Consider the following 16481-nt stretch of genomic DNA (forward strand, 5'->3'; position numbering starts at 1 on the left):
CACGTGTCATCAGAGAGCACTTAGATAGAAAAGAACAACTCAACTTCAGCAGCTCATAAGTACTGAAAGGATTAAGATTTTTTAATAGAAGTAATTTACAAATCTGTTTAACTTTCTGGAGCCAGTTGAGATATATAAAAAAAAATTCCTGGATAACCCCTTTAACTCCGAATACCCCTTTACTCCTTAAGGACATTGGATGTAAGTGTATGTCCTGGTGCGCTGGTACTTATCGCACCAGGACATACATTTACATCCTATACATTAAAGGGGTTATCCAGGAAAAAACTTTTTTTTTAAATATATATAAAAACTGGCTCCAGAAAGTTAAACAGATTTGTAAATTACTTCTATTAAAAAATCTTAATCCTTTCAGTACTTATGAGCTTCTGAAGTTAAGGTTGTTTTTTTCTGTTCGGTGCTCTCTGATGACACGTGTCTCGGGAACTGCCCAGTTTAGAAGAGGTTTGCTATGGGGGTTTGCTTCTAAACTGGGCGGTTCCTGAGACAGGTGTCATCAGAGAGCACTTAGACAGAAAAAAACAACCTTAACTTCAGAAGCTCATAAGTACTGAAAGGATTAAGATTTTTTTTAATTGAAGTAATTTATAAATCTGGAGCCAGTTGATATATAAAATTTTTTATTTTCCTGGATAACCCCTTTAAGCAAACACAGGAGTAATGACCGATTCATGCGCTACAGGTCCCGACTGTTTTCTGCAACCAGGGACCCTCCGCTAATTACGACACCAGCTATCACATCAATGCGGTGCTTGAAATGGCTAATCGGATCATCCAAGGCATGACCGTGGGGATCCGATCATCCAAGATGAGGGGCGTGGTCTCCTTTCCTTCCTACTGCCTTCCTTCTAGCAGACCAGAGAAGTTCAGTGATAATACTGATCACTGCTATGCCTAGCAATCTAATTCCTATTGGGACATGGGGACATTAAAAGTATTTTTTAAAGCCCCTCCCTAATAAAAATTTCTCCCCTTTTTCCTATTTACCCCAAAAAGTGTTAAAACTATCAAAGTATAATGTTAATGATCCCACACGGTGAACGACGTAAACATGTTAAAAAATAAAAATTAGAATCTAAATGGCTCCTTTTTGGTCACATCACAATAATAATTAAGTGCAGAAAAGGAAAAAAAAGTAAAGGAAACAAAGGGGGTGCTATCTAAGTGCCGTAAATGATGGTGATCGCAAAGGATGTAAAATTGCGCATACAGGAATTATGGAGCCAAATTAAAGTGTGTGTTAGCACACTCACCTTCTAGTGTTGTGCAAGCTCAGGCACAACACTGATGTGGGCTTTCTGAGTGCATGCACTCTAAGCGTTTTCCTCTGGGCTGCCAAGCATCTATCCCGATACTCCATGGTGTCTGTCTGGTAGACAGTGATGTGGATGCTGGATAACCTCGGCAAGGTGCTTGTCCAGTCCTGGTAAAAACGGCGATGCTTCTCTGGGGCGCCTCCGGATGCGTGAATGTTTCAACTCCCGACCCAGGTGGGGGTTGGAGAAGGAGGAAGGTACGGGAGCAATTGAAAGTTTTAAAAGCTTTATTCAGACGACGCGTTTCGCAAGGGGTCCCTTGCTTCATCAGGTCATCACCTGATCAAGCAAGGGACCCCTTGTGAAACGCGTCGTCTGAATAAAGCTTTTAAAACTTTCAATTGCTCCCGTACCTTCCTCCTTCTCCAACCCCCACCTGGGTCGGGAGTTGAAACATTCACGCATCCGGAGGCGCCCCAGAGAAGCATCACCGTTTTTACCAGGACTGGACAAGCACCTTGCCGAGGTTATCCAGCATCCACATCACAATAATAATTAAGTCTCACATATGGAAAAGTGGTACCAAAAAAAGTACAGATCAAGGCGCTAAAAAAAAAAAAAAAAAAAAAAAAATCCTTACACAGCCCCATATACAGAAGTTTTTGAGAGTTATAGGGGGTCAGAATAGGACGATTTTAAAAACATGTATTTTGTTTGTTTTAAAATAAAAACGTTTTTTTTTTTTTTAAAGTAGAATAATAGAGAAGCGTGTAAACAAACATGGGTATCAGTTTAATCGTATTGACCCACAGAATAAAGAAAACGTCAAGCCCTCTAAAACTTGCAAAATTGCGTTTTTCTTCAATTTCCTCACACAAATATTTTTTGGGGTTTTGCCATACATACATTTATTTTATGGGTAAAGAGTGATGTCATTACAAAGTACAATTAGTCACCCAAAAAAAGCCTTAATACGGGTCTTTGCGTGGAAATATGAGTCATTGTTCTGAGAAGGTGAGAAGGAAAATAAAAATGCTAACTTTTAAATTGACCTGGCTTTTCTTTGGATAGTGGATAAGTAATATTTTACTGCACTACTCCTTTTAAGGCCCAAATGGTCTTTGTCCTTAAAGGGGTACTCCGCCCCTGGCATCTTATCCCCTATCCAAAGGATAGGGGATAAGATGTTAGATCGCCGCGGTCCCACTGCTGGGGACCCCGGGGATCACCGCTGTGGCACCCCGCTGTCATTACTGCACAGTCATGGCTCCGCCCCTCATGACATCACGGCCCGTCTCCTTAATGCAAGGCTATGGCAGGGGGCGTGACGACCGCCACGCCCCCTTTCCATAGACTTGTATTGACGGGGGCGGGCCGTGATGTCACGAGGGGCGGAGCCATGACGTAACTATGCTCCGGCCCCTGTATTGCCCGTCATTATGTGCAGAGCGATCTCGCTCTGCGCAGTAATGATAGCGGGGTGCTGCAGCAGCGATCCCCAGCAGCCGGACGCCGGTGATCTGACATCTTATCCCCTATCCTTTGGATAGGGGATAAGATGTCTAGGGGCGGAGTACCCCTTTAAAGCGTACCCGTCAGATCAAACAAAAAATAATTATTTTTTCTCTATCGGCTCCGTTGGGTGACACAGACCGTGGATGTATGCTGCTGTCTCTAGGAGGTATGACACTATGGCAACAAAAAAAGTCTGCTCCTCCCAGCAGGAGATACCCGCCTCCAGGCCCTGAGCTAATCAGTTTTAGCTTAGTGTCTGAAGGAGGGGGACATGGTCTGGATTTCTCCAGACCGGGTCTTATGTTTTATTATTTTCCTAGTTAGTGAATGTTAGTTTTTTATTCCTTTTTTCTTTCACGTTTTCAGGTGGGGACTCAGGAACTGCGGCTCACTGTTTCCCCATTGCGATTGAGGGGGCACAGACATAGCGTATATGCACTGTTCACCCCCTCTTGCCAACAGACAGCGCCTGGGGTTGTACCTCATGGGTCCGGGTCCCCCTATTTCCCTGCTCGCCTCGCTCGCACATGGTAGCTCGGCGTGATGCAGGTAACAGAAAGCTGACTGAAGACCTCGCAGAAGACTCTCTAGGGGGAAGGTTCCTCCCTTCAGGGTTGTGGCTCATTCTACCCGTTCTGTTGGGGCATCCTGGGCTCTCCAGAACAAGGCCTCGGCCTCGCAGATTTGCAAGGTGGCTACTTGGTCGTCTTTGCATGCTTTCTCGAGGTTCTACCGGGTTCATACCTTCGCATCGGCTGATGCTAGTCTGGGCCGTAAAGTGCTGCAGGCGGCAGTGGAACAGCCGTCTGCCTAACTGATTATCTGCCCACCCAAGGGACGGCTTTGGTACGTCTCACGGTCTGTGTCCCCCAATGGAGCCGATAGAGAAAAGGAGATTTTTTAACACTTACCGTAAAATCTCTTTCTCGAAGGATCCCTTGGGGAACACAGCTCCCACCCTTTTGGGTTTCTATTTGGTTTTCTGTCCGAGGGTGTGTTCAGTTTTATATATATTTTTTCTTCTGGTTCTCGGACAGTTTGTGTTTTTCCTTGACCTGTCGGTCCTCTCCTATTGCTCTGGTACTAAAACTGATTAGCTCAGGGCCTTGAGGTGGGTATATCCTGCTGGGAGGACCCGACTTTTTTTGTTGCCATAGTGTCGTCATACCTCCTAGAGACAGCAGCATAGACCCACGGTCTGTGTCCCCCAATGGATCCTTCGAGAAAGAGATTTTACAGTAAGTGTTAAAAAATCTTTTATATATATATATATCTCACTCAGTACCTAATCCTGACCATGTACATCAAATTTTTGTGTCTAGCAAATTTTTTTTTATTACACTTTTTCATTTAGCTCACTAGTCTGAATTACTATCAAAGGTAGGGGGCGTGGCCTCACTGTGCAGGTCTCCGCCCCTTCCCTCAGTATGCGGTCTGCTCACATCTCCCCTAGCATTAGCAAAACTACAACTCCCAACTTGTCCTCACTGACAGTAGCGGGACACAAGCTGACAGTGGGAGGATTTTTCCTCCAGCTGTGAGCCCTGTGCTCACAGCTGTCAATCATGGAAGTGTGTCCATGACATAGGTGATGACGCATGGACACAGCTGGACTAGTATGTGTCCAAGCCGGCAGGGGGGCCAGTTGTTTGACTGGCTTTTTCAGTATGAAATACTGAAAATTTTCTAATGAAAGCAATTGCATAACCTATTGGTTTGGCATGCTTAACAACACATCAAAAGTTTTTGTATCGGACATTGCCCATTTAAAGGGGGTTAAAGAACAGGAAAAAAGCGTTATTTTATATATTATTATATATTATATATTTTATATGTTATATCGCCTTACCTCTGAGCGCCCTATCAGCGTCCAGTGTCCCCAGTGTCTTTAGCCTCTGGGTGAGTGCGGATATTTTTTCTAAGTACTGTGTCTATATGCATATATATATATAATATATATATATATATATATATATATATATATATAATTGCATGCAGAGAAACAGCTGTCTGGCACTGGAAAGTTAATGCTCATGTCGGCTGTATCTGCTGTGATATTCAGTGCTGTGTTAAACGTAAAGGAAGACTTTATACAGATGTCGGCTATGTGAGCTGGAGTCAGTAGTGCTAGTCAGTGCTGTACCGAATATAATAGGGTGCAGAATGGAGGAAAACCCAGCTGTAGTAATGGCAATAGGAGAAAAAAAACATTGCTCTCTTGTTGAATGTCCTGAAAAGGGCTTCTTTTATTGAAGATACATTGATCAGTACAGGGAGATAAAATACATTAAATGGGCACTGTCATGAAGTAAAACAATTGATATGTTGTAGTACTTAAGTACTACAACAAATCACTAATATACTTTAATTAAAAAAAGTGATTTTAAACAAGTTTAAAATCACTTTTAAATTCGGCCACTAGGGGTCGCCTCCTAGTGGCCGAATGCATTCGGCAGTGACGTCACAACTGAATTTCGACTCATTTTAAGCCTGGCAATGAGTCGAAATTCAGGCACTGCGGTGCTCGCTCCCGCCGGTCAATCAAACAGGCGAGAGCGAGCACGATAGCTGGGGCTGCGTGCATTGGCCAGCTCCACTGGCCTCGCGCACGGCCCTGCCCACCCCCGTTACCCTGTCCCTGTGCCCACGAGCGAGATCGCTACCATCACCTCTAGCGGGGTCCCTGTGCCCACTAGCGGTGTCACAAGAATGCCGAGTGCGGCTCTGTTCCCCGTCCCGTTCAGCTCTCAGGATACGGGAACAGATTTAAAAGCCTCACGCGCAGCTAACGTAGTACTGCGCAAATAGCGTACGGCGAACGCCAGGCTCCTAGTGCTGCCTACGTTAGCCCTACGCTATTTGCGTGGTCCTGCGCAGTACTAAGTTAGCCGCGCGCGCGGCTTTTAAATCTATTCCCGTACCCTGAGAGCTTACAGGGAACAGAGCCGCGCTCGGCATTCTTGTGACACCACTAGTGGGCACAGGGACCCCGCTAGCGGTGATTGTAGCGCTCGCGGGAGGCATTCTTGTGACACTATGACATTAGACAATAAGGTGCCTCCAGCTTTTTCACAACTACAATTCTCAGCATGGCCTGACAGCTAATAGCAATCATGGCATGCTGGGAGTTGTAGTTGGGAAACAGCTGGAGGCACCCTATTAGATAAATAACACTCATGCATAGACGTTGTGAGGGCGGAAGCAAGCGCCCAGCAAGGCATTAGTGATGTCGCGCCTGTTGGGAAGCGCTGCTTTCTGCCCTGCTTTATAGAGCAGATTTAGAAGCACTAAATCTGCTCTATTCAAGTGATTACAAATTTTTTTTAAAGCTAGGTAGGGGGTTAGGGCTAGATTACTACTAGGTAGGGACATATTAGATTATATAGTACTTGGTGGGAGCTACCCTTTAACTGCTTGTGGAAAGTTTTTTTTTTTTTTCCTATTGCCATTTCTTTTTTTATGACATTTCTTTTGTTAGTACCTCACTCTTCGATCTAATAGAGTATATAGTTCTACCCAGTCAATGCTATATTCTGTAAGTAAAGCATGTGATATATTTTTTTTTTTCTTTATTTTTTATAGCCTTAAAACTGAGTCAAAGTTCAAATGTTGCTACATTGCTTACAATCCATAGCAGTGAGTCACAAGCATAAAGTGCTGGAGTATCTGGACGTTTAATGCCATAGCAAGATGTATAAACTAATCTAAGGCTAAATTCACACTGGGTTAAAGCTTCCCTTAGACATCTGTTGACATTCCTATGTATATTGTAACTAGTGCAGGAAAAGCAATTAATTTTAGGTGCACTCAAAAGTGCAGAGTGCTGCGCTGTCCAATCCGCTTACAATGTTTCATATGTCCCTAACTGAGTCACATTTGGGCCATTAGAGAACGGGATGCTGACTGATCCATCAGACAGAAGCACAGTGTAAATCTAGCCTTGGGTATGTTTACATGGCAGAAATTTCACTTGATGTCCGCATTGGAATTCTTATGTAAACCATGTACCATAGTTTTCAGTGGGAAAACTCACCATATACTTTTTTCCCCCCTCTCAAACGGATTTAAAATCAATCATGGAAAGTGTCTAGTCACTGTATCAGGTAATCTGTACACCAGTAAATGGGGTTAATACATGTTCAAATCCATGGCATATAAACTGTAATACGTGGCAGAAATGTGAGGGTATGTCACTGCTGGGGATTCAGTATTTTATTTTATTTTTTCAACTGAAGAAATATATAAGCTTATTTTCTGCCATTTTTCATTGTAATCGGCAAAAAAAAAATTTCATTACGGTATGTTTGAAGAACAGCAACAAAATAAAATATGACCATTTTTTTATGCGGTGTAAACATAGCATTAGGGTGATTCTATAGTCTTCAAAATACTGTATGCATTTTATTTATTTTTCCTATCGAAGTCCACAAAAAAAAAAAAGCTCTGGCAATGCTACTTGCTTCCAAAATGTCATTTACTAGAAAAAGGACAAACAGCATTTTTGCCACTGTCCTACCAAGCTACAGATGGAACATAAGTTCACCATGACAATTGTATTTCCCCATAATGAGCCACTAGGGAATTTGTATACGAAAAAAACTTAAGAATGGACTTTTATGTGTATAGCTAGGTATAAAGTGGGAAAAACAATATGAAACAGATGGGAAGAAGGAATTATTAGGAGACACAGCGGACAATCCGAGGGGGGGGGGGGGGGAATATTTTTTTTCTATTGATTTTAAAAGTGAAAATTGACTTTTACACATTTTAATAAACCTTCTCATGAATAAAATAAGTTCACGCATCACTGTCGAATTTTATTTGCAACAATTTGCACAAAGTCAAAGCAAATCCCTGCAATTTTGTACAAACTATGAACTTGCCCTAAGTGTGGTCAATAATTATACTCAAGGCTTTAAGAATACGACTACACCATAACTAATGCCATGACACATATTGCAGGCCAAAATATGCGGTGTTGCGCTGTCTGCATGGTGCTGCATCAAAGCTAATAAAAGCAGTCGTGGTAAAGTTGCTAAACAGCTTTTTGGAATCCTTCCAGGTAGAATAATGGTGGCAGTTGCAGCAACTTGGGTGCCGTAGCGTGACCACTTTCATTACCTGTGATGCAGCACATTGCAGGCAGCATGACATGATGCATGGTGATCTTTGGCTATGTGACCTGAGTCAAGGTCACTGGAACATGCTAAACTTTTAGACTATGGTTACACAAAGCATTAGACTCCATAGGCAGTCATATTTGATGTTCCCATTGAAAGTTACCCCTCATCCCATTCCATAATGAAGCTCATATTTTTCTTTTGCCAGTCAAACGCTCTCTACTCCTATATAGTTATTGTGAGCCTGTTTTATTTTAACCTTGAAGCAATGTGCAAAGCTCCTCCTTTTCCTAGTAACATGTATATACCAAGGAATGGAGGGTGCTGTCTGTAGTTCATGGATGATGGTGCAATTAGAGAGAGTTTCTTCAAGCAACAGATCCTTAATCTCAGATTGATTTTCATGAATACTTATTCGGGGCTCCAGCCTATGTCACCCAGATAGGGAAAGCTTGTAAATTATGGATTCTATTTTTTTTATTATAGCCACAAAATAATTTTTATGCAAAAAATAGCAAACTATTTTATTTTTAGCAAATAGGTCTTCCCATGGAAAACTTTTTTTTTTTTTTTTTTTAAATCAACTGGTGCCAGAAAGTTTAAACAGATTTGTAAATGACTTCTATTAAAAAAAATCTTAATCTTTCCAGTACTTTTTAAGGGTCTAAATACTACAGAGGAAATGGTTTTCTTTTTGGAACACAGAGCTCTCTGCTGACATCATGACCACAGTTCTGTCTGCTGGCATCTCTGTCCATTTTAGGAACAGTCCAGAGCAGCATATGTTCTCTATGGGGATCTACCGGTGGTGGTGTTTAAAACTGAGTCACGCCGTGACCCTGCATCACGCCGTGACCCTGCATCACGCCGGGTCGGTCCCGTCTGCTATTGATAGCCAGGACCCTGGGCTAATAGCGCACGGCACAGATCGTTGTGCCGCGCGTGATTAACCCTTCAGACGCGGCGATCAAAGTTGATCGCCGCGTCGAAATGAAAACAAAAGTAAAAGCTTCCCAGCAGCTCAGTCGGGCTGATAAGGACTTTTATCGCGATGTCGCGATCAGCTAGGACGCGAGCGGAGGCCCCCTTGCCTTGCTCCATCGCGTCCTATCTGCTTTTGATTGCTCCAAGCCTGAGCTACAGGCTTGAGCAATCAACCCCCTATTAAGCTGATCCATGCAAAGCTATGGCTTTGCAGGGATCAAGGTAAAAGATCAGTGTGTGCAGTGTTATAGCCCCCTATGAGAGCTAGAACACTGCAAAAACAAAGTGAAAAAAAAGTTAATAAAGGTCTTTTAACCCCTTCCCTAATAAAAGTTTGAATCACCCCCCCCCCCCTTTCCCATAAAAAAGTGTAATTTAAAAATAAAGTGGTATTGCCGTGTGCGTAAATGTCCGAACTATAAAAATATATAGTTAAACAGCACTGTCAATGGTGTACGCGCAAAAAAAATTCAAAGTCCAAAATAGCGTATTTTTGGTCACTTTTATACCATAAAAAAATGAATAAAAGCGATCAAAAAGTCAGATCAATGCAAAAATGGTACCGATAAAAACTTCAGAACACATCGCAAAAAATGAGCCCTCATAGTGGCCCGTATGCGGAAAAATGAAAGTTTTATAGGGGTCAGAAGATGAGAATTTTAAACGTATACATTTTCCTGCATGTAGTTATTTTTTTCAGAAGTAATACAAAATCCAACCTATATAAGTAGGGTATCCTTTTAACCGTATGGACCTACAGAATAAAAATAAGGTGTAATTTTTACCGAAAAATGCATTGCGTAGAAACGGAAGCCCACAAAAGTTACAAAATGACATCTTTTTTTTCTTCAATTTTGTCGCACAATTAATAAATTATTTTTTTTTCCATTTCGCCGTGGATTTTTTGGTAAAATGACTGTCACTGCAAAGTAGAAATGGTGGCGCAAAAAATAAGCCATCATATGGATTTTTAGGTGCAAAATTGAAAGCGTTATTATTTTTAGAAGATGAGGAAAAAATTAAAATGGAAAAACGCTGAGTCCTTAAGGGGTTAAAATGGACAGAGATGTCAGCAGAGAGCACTGTGTTCCAAAAAGAAAACCATTTCCTCTGTAGTTTTAAGCAGCTAATAAGTACTGGAAGGATTAAAACATTTTCATGGAAATAATTTACAGATCTGTTTTAACTTTCTGGCACCAGTTGATAAAAAAAAAAAAAACCCCTTATGGACCTAGAGCGTAGAGCAATATGCCCTGGCTTCCTAGTACTTAATGACCCAGGACGTATCCATACGCCCGTGGGAATTTTGGTCCCCGTCGGGTGGGGACCGGGGTGATTGCTGATATATTAGCAGGCACCCCGCGCAAATGCCCGGGGGGGGGGGGTTCATCAGACCCCCCATGTCGGCGATCGACGCAAATCGCCGGTGAACTCACACCTGCGATTTGCGCCGATTCGGGATGGTGGTTGTCAAAGACACCCACGATCCCCTTGAAGGGATAGGAGTGAGGTGGCAGGGGTGTCACCCCTCCTATCCCTGTTATTGGTCGTCAAGGAGCGACTACCAATAGCAGATAGGGGGCAGGGGGGTTTACTTTCGGTTTCCCCGTTCTGCCCACCCACAATAGGCGGGGCAGGACGGGGAAACCGACAGGGACGGGCGGCAGAAGATCCACTTACCCATCCGGAGGCTGCGGGCGACGGTGATCTGCGGGTGGCGATGTCCTGCGGCTGGCTCCCTGGATCCTACGGAAGCCGGTGAGTTGCCTAGCAACATCTGGAGGTCTACAGTTTGATAGTGGTCTCTAAACTGTAGCCCTCCAGATGTTGCAAAACTATAACTCCCAGCATGCCCAGACAGCTATTTGCTTTCACACGGGCAGGTTTACAGTGAGTTTTCTGCTACAAGTTTGGGCTACGGCAAATTTTTCGCCGCAGCGCAAACTCCTAGCGAGAAACTCACTGTAACCTGCCAGTGCGAATGTACCTTAAAAACACTACACTACACTAACACATAATAAAAGGTAAAACACTACATATACACCCCTTACACTGTCCCCCCCCCCCCCCCCACCAATAAAAATGAAAAACGTATTGTACGGCAGTGTTTCCAAAACGGAGCCTCCAGCTGTTGCAAAACAACAACTCACAGCATTTCTGGACAGCCACTGATTGTCCAGGCATGCTGGGAGTTTTGCAACAGCTGGAGGCACCCTGTTTGGGAATCACTGGTGTAGAATACCCCTATGTCCACCCCTATGCAATCCCTAATGTAGTCCTCAAATGTGCATGGCGCTCTCTCGCTTCGGAGCCCTGCCGTCTTTCAAGGAAGCAGTTTAGGGCCACATATGGGGTATTTCCGTACTCTGAAGAAATTGCTCTACAAATTTTGGGGGCTTTTTCTCCTTTTACCCCTTATGAAAGGGAAAAGTTAGGGTCTACACCAGCCTGTTAGTGTAAAAAAAATTAAAACTTACATTAACGTGCTGGTGTAGCCCCATACTTTTTTGCTTCTACCTCTTGTGAAAATAAAAAGACCCCAAAAATTTGTAACGCAATTTCTCCTGAGTATGGAAATACCCCATATGTGGGCGTAAAATGCTCTGCGGGTGCGTTGTGCGCTCAGGAGTGAGAGCGCATTATGTACATTTGAGGCCTAAATTGCTGATTTGCACAGGGGTGGCTGATTTTACAGCGGTTCTGACCTAAACACACAAAAATAAATACTCACATGTGACCCCCATTATGGAAACTACACCCCTCACGGAACGTAACAAGGAGTATAGTGAGCCTTAACACCCCACAGGTGTTCAAAGAATTTGAGAAGATGGGAAAATGAGAAGAAAAAAAAAAAATTTTTAACCCCATTTCTTCCAAGTAAGAAAATACCCCATATGTGGATGTAAAGTGCTCTGCGGCGAACTACAATGCTCAGAAGAGAAGAAGCGCAATTGGGATTTTGAAGAGAAGAATTGTCCGGAATTGAAGGCCTCGTGCGAGAAAAATGGACCCCCCACATGTGACCCCATTTTGGAAACTACACCCCTCACATAATGTAATAAGGGGTGCAGTGAGCATTTACCCCCCCACAGGTGTCTGAGAGATTTTTGGAACCGTGGTCCGTGAAAATGAAAACTGTCATTTTTAATTTGCACAACCCACTGTTCCAAAGATCTGTCAAACGCCAGTGGTGTGTAAATACTCACTGCACCACTTAATTCAGTGACTGGTAGTGTTTCCAAAATGGGGTCACATGTGGTGGGGGTCCACTGTTCTGGCACCACGGAGGGCTTTGTAAACGCACTTGGCCCCTGACTTCCATTCCAAACAAATTCTCTTTCCAGACCCTCAATGGTGCTACTTCTCTAAGTTCTGAGTATTGTAGTTCGCCAGCAGAGCACTTGACGTCCACACATGGGGTATTCCATACTCAGAAGAAATGGGGTTACAAATTATGGGGGTCATTTTCTCCTATTATCCCTTGTAAAAATGTAAAATTTGGGGGGAAAACTGCATTTTAGTGAGAATTTTTTTTTTTTTCATTTACACATCCAACTTTAACAAAAAGTCGCAAAACAACTGTGGGGTGTTAAGGCTTACTGTACCCCTTGTTACGTTCCTTAAGGGGTGTAGTTTCCAAAATACTATGCCATGTGTTTTTTTTTTTTTTGCTTTTCTGGCACCACAGGGGCTTCCTTAATACGACATGCCCCCCAAAAACCATTTCAGCAAAATTTGCTTTCCAAAAGCCAAATGTGACTCCTCCTTTTCTGAGCATTGTAGTTCGCCCCCAGAGCATTCTACGTCCTAACATGGGGTATTTCCATACTCAGGAGAGATGGGGTTCAAAATTTTGGGGGGCATTTTTCTACCATTACCCTTTGTAAAAATGGTAAATTTGGGGAAAAAAACTGCACTTTAGTGAAAAAATTATTTTTTTCATTTACCATACGAATTTGACGACTTTTCGTTAAACACCTGTGGGGTGTTAAGGCTCACTGAACCCCTTATGTGCCTTGAGGGGTGTAGTTTCCAAAATGGTATGCCATGTGGGGGTTTTCTGCTGTTCTGGCACCATAGGGGCTTCCTAAATGCGACATGCCCCCCAAAAACCATTTGTCGCTCCTTCCCTTCTGAGCCCTCTACTGCGCCCGCCGAACAATTAACATAGACATATGAGGTATGTGCTTACTCGAGAGAAATTGGGTTTCAAATACAAGTAAAAATTTTCTCCTTTTTACCCCTTGCAAAAATTCAAAAATTGGGTCTACAAGAACATGCGAGTGTAAAAAATGAAGATTGTGAATTTTCTCCTTCACTTTGCTGCTATTCCTCTGAAACCCCTAAAGGGTTAAAATGCTTATTGAATGTCATTTTGAATACTTTGGGGGGTGCAGTTTTTATAATGGGGTAATTTATGGGGTATTTCTAATATGAAGACCTTTCAAATCCACTTCAAACCTGAACTGGTCCCTGAAAAAAAGCAAAATTTTGTGAAAAATTGGAAAATTGCTGCGGAACTTTGAAGCCTTCTGGTGTCTTCCAAAAGTAAAAACTCATAAATTTTATGATGCAAACATAAAATAGACATATTGTATATGTGAATAAAAAAAAAATTATTTGGAATATCCATTTTCCTTTCAAGCAGAGAGCTTCAAAGTTAGAAAAATGCAAAATTTTCAAATTTTTCATCACATTTTGGGATTTTTCACCAAGAAAGGATGCAAGTTACCACAAAATTTTACCACTTTGTTAAAGTAGTATATGTCACGAAAAAACTATCTCGGAATCGGAATGATAACTAAAAGCATTCCAGAGTTATTAATGTTTAAAGTGACAGTGGTCAGATTTGCAAAAAATGGCCGAGTCCTTAAGGTGAAAAAGGGCTCAGTCCTTAACCCCTTAAGGGCCAAGGACGTACCGGTACGTCCTTGGTCCTGCTCTCCTGATATAATGCGGGGTTACACAGTAACCCCGCGTCATATCACAGCGCGCCCTTCGTCATAGTGAAGCCGGGACCCGCCTCTAATATCGCGCGGCGCCGCGCACTATTAACCCTTTAGCCGCGCTGAAAGTGAAAGTTGCCGGCTAGCTCAGTCGGGCTGTTCAGGATAGCCACGGCTAATCGCGGCATCCCGAACAGCTGATAGGACAGCGAGAGGGCCCCTACCTGCCTCCTCGCTGTCCGATCGCCGAATGACTGCTCAGTGCCTGAGATCCAAGCATGAGCAGTCATGCGGCAGAATCGTTGATCACTGGTTTCTTATGAGAAACCAGTGATCAATGATGAAGATCAGTATGTGCAGTGTTATAGGTCCCTATGGGACCTATAACACTGCAAAAAAAAAAGTGGAAAAAAAAGTGAATAAAGATAATTTAACTCCTCCCCTATTAAAAGTTTGAATCACCTCCTTTTCCAATAAAAAAAATAGTGTAAATAAAAATAAACATATATGGTATCAACGCGTGCGGAAATGTCCGAATTATAAAAAATATATCATTAATTAAACCGCTCGGTCAATGGCGTGCATGCAAAAAAATTCCAAAGTCCAAAATAATGCATTTTTGGTCACTTTTTATATCATTTAAAAATGAATAAAAATCAATAAGTCCTATCAATACAAAAATTTTACCGTTAAAAACTTCAGATCACGGTGCAAAAAATGAGCCCACATACCGCCCCATACACGGAAAAATAAAAAAGTTATAGGGGTCAGAAGATGACAATTTTAAACGTATTAATTTTCCTGCATGTAGTTATGATTTTTTTTTCCAGAAGTCCGACAAAATCAAACCTATATAAGTAGGGTATCATTTTAATCGTATGGACCTACAGAATAAAGATAAGGTGTTATTGTTACCGAAACATGTACTACGTAGAAACGGAAGCCCCCAAAAGTTACAAAACTGCGTTTTTTTTTCAATTTTGTCGCACAATGATTTTTTTTCCGTTTCACTGTAGATTTTGGGCAAAATGACTGACTTCATTACAAAGTAGAATTGGTGCCGCAAAATATAAGCCATCATAAGGATTTTTAGGTGCAAAATTGAAAGAGTTACGATTTTTTAAAGGCAAGGAGCAAAAAACGAAAATGCAAAAAACGGAAAAAACCCAGATCCTTAAGGGGTTAATGGGTAACAAAATTTGCTACAGCAAATCTGCAGCAAAATATACACCCATGTGAATGTACCCTTAGGGTGCATTCACATAAGCAGATTTACTTATAAATATATGCAGCGTGTTTCCTGCTGCAGTTTTGAATGGAGGTAGGCTCTCTGCAGGTTTTTGGCAGCAGATTTTCGGCAGCGTATTTCTTGTTGAAAATCCACCGCAGACCCTATTGACTTCACTGGAGTCTGGTTGGATTTTTCACAGCGGAGGTTCTGCTGCCAAAAACTTGCTGTGAATAGCCTGCCCTCATTCAAACTCGCAGCGGGAAACACGTTAGTAATGGAATAATGCCAGCATCTGTGAGGGCAGTAAGGGGGATGGTTTATTGTAAGGATTTTTAGTAGAATCAAATAGTTAATTTTTAGATACCTGGTGGAAGACAGCTGAAGGATTAATGTGCATATTTTATGGTACAGTGGGGGTTACTCGCCTCTCCAGACCCTATTTTTTTCTTTTTTCATGGAACAGGAGGATGAATACTGCTAGTTGAACTTCCTGATTCCTTTCTGCATTGGTAATAGAAATGGGTGCAGAGAGTGGATAGAGAATACTACACCCTGTTCCAAATTATTACGCAAATTCTTTTTAAGTTTCACAAAGATTAAATATTTTTTGTTTTTCAGTATGTCATGGATGGCATTGTGTCTCAGGGCTCTTTTGATCACTGAAACCAATCTCTGACACCTGTGATAATTGCCAGGGGAGCACAATTTAAGGAAAAACTATTAAAGGTGGGGTGTTCCACATTATTAAGCAGAGCACCATTTTCAAGCTATATGGGGAAGAAACAGGATTTCTTAAATAGTTCAATGCCTTGGACGAGGTATAAAAACATTAGATATTTCACGAAAACTTAAGCGTGATCATCGCACTATTAACAGATTTGTGGCTGATTCAGAGAACAGACATCAAGGTGTAGAATCCTCTAGAGTCTTGCAACTGTGCATAAACCTATTTGGCCACCACTAACCAATGCTCACAAGCAGAAACGGCTGAATAGGGCAGAAAAATACATGAAGACAAATTTTTAAACAGTCCTGTTTACTGATGAGTGCTGTGCAACCTTGGATGGTCCAGATGGATGGAGTAGTAGATGGTTGGTGGATGGTCACCCTGTTCCAACAAGGCTGTGACGTCAGCAAGGCGGTGGTGGAGTCATGTTTTGGGCCGGAATCCTGGGAAGAGAGCTGGTTGGCCCCTCTAAGGTCCCAGAAGGTGTAAAGATGACCTCTGTAAAGTATGTGGAGTTTCACTTTCTGACTGATCACTTTTTTCCCTGGTACAGAAGGAAGAACTATGCTTTCCGTAATAAAGTCATCTTCATTCATGACAATGCACCATCTCATGTTGCAAAGAATACCTTTGCATCAATGGCTGCTATGGGGTTAAAAGGAGAGTCATGGTGTTGCCTCC

General features: G+C 42.3%; 1 protein-coding gene across 2 annotated transcripts in view; it reads left to right on the top strand.

Annotated features, from left to right (window-relative positions):
• The window catches only part of PFKL (phosphofructokinase, liver type), a 254617-nt gene that overhangs the window by 38006 nt on the left and 200130 nt on the right, over positions 1 to 16481 (top strand). The gene's annotated exons all lie outside the window — the stretch shown is intronic.

This window comes from Hyla sarda, chromosome 8 (assembly GCF_029499605.1).
Source record: "Hyla sarda isolate aHylSar1 chromosome 8, aHylSar1.hap1, whole genome shotgun sequence".
Lineage (NCBI taxonomy): Eukaryota > Metazoa > Chordata > Amphibia > Anura > Hylidae > Hyla > Hyla sarda.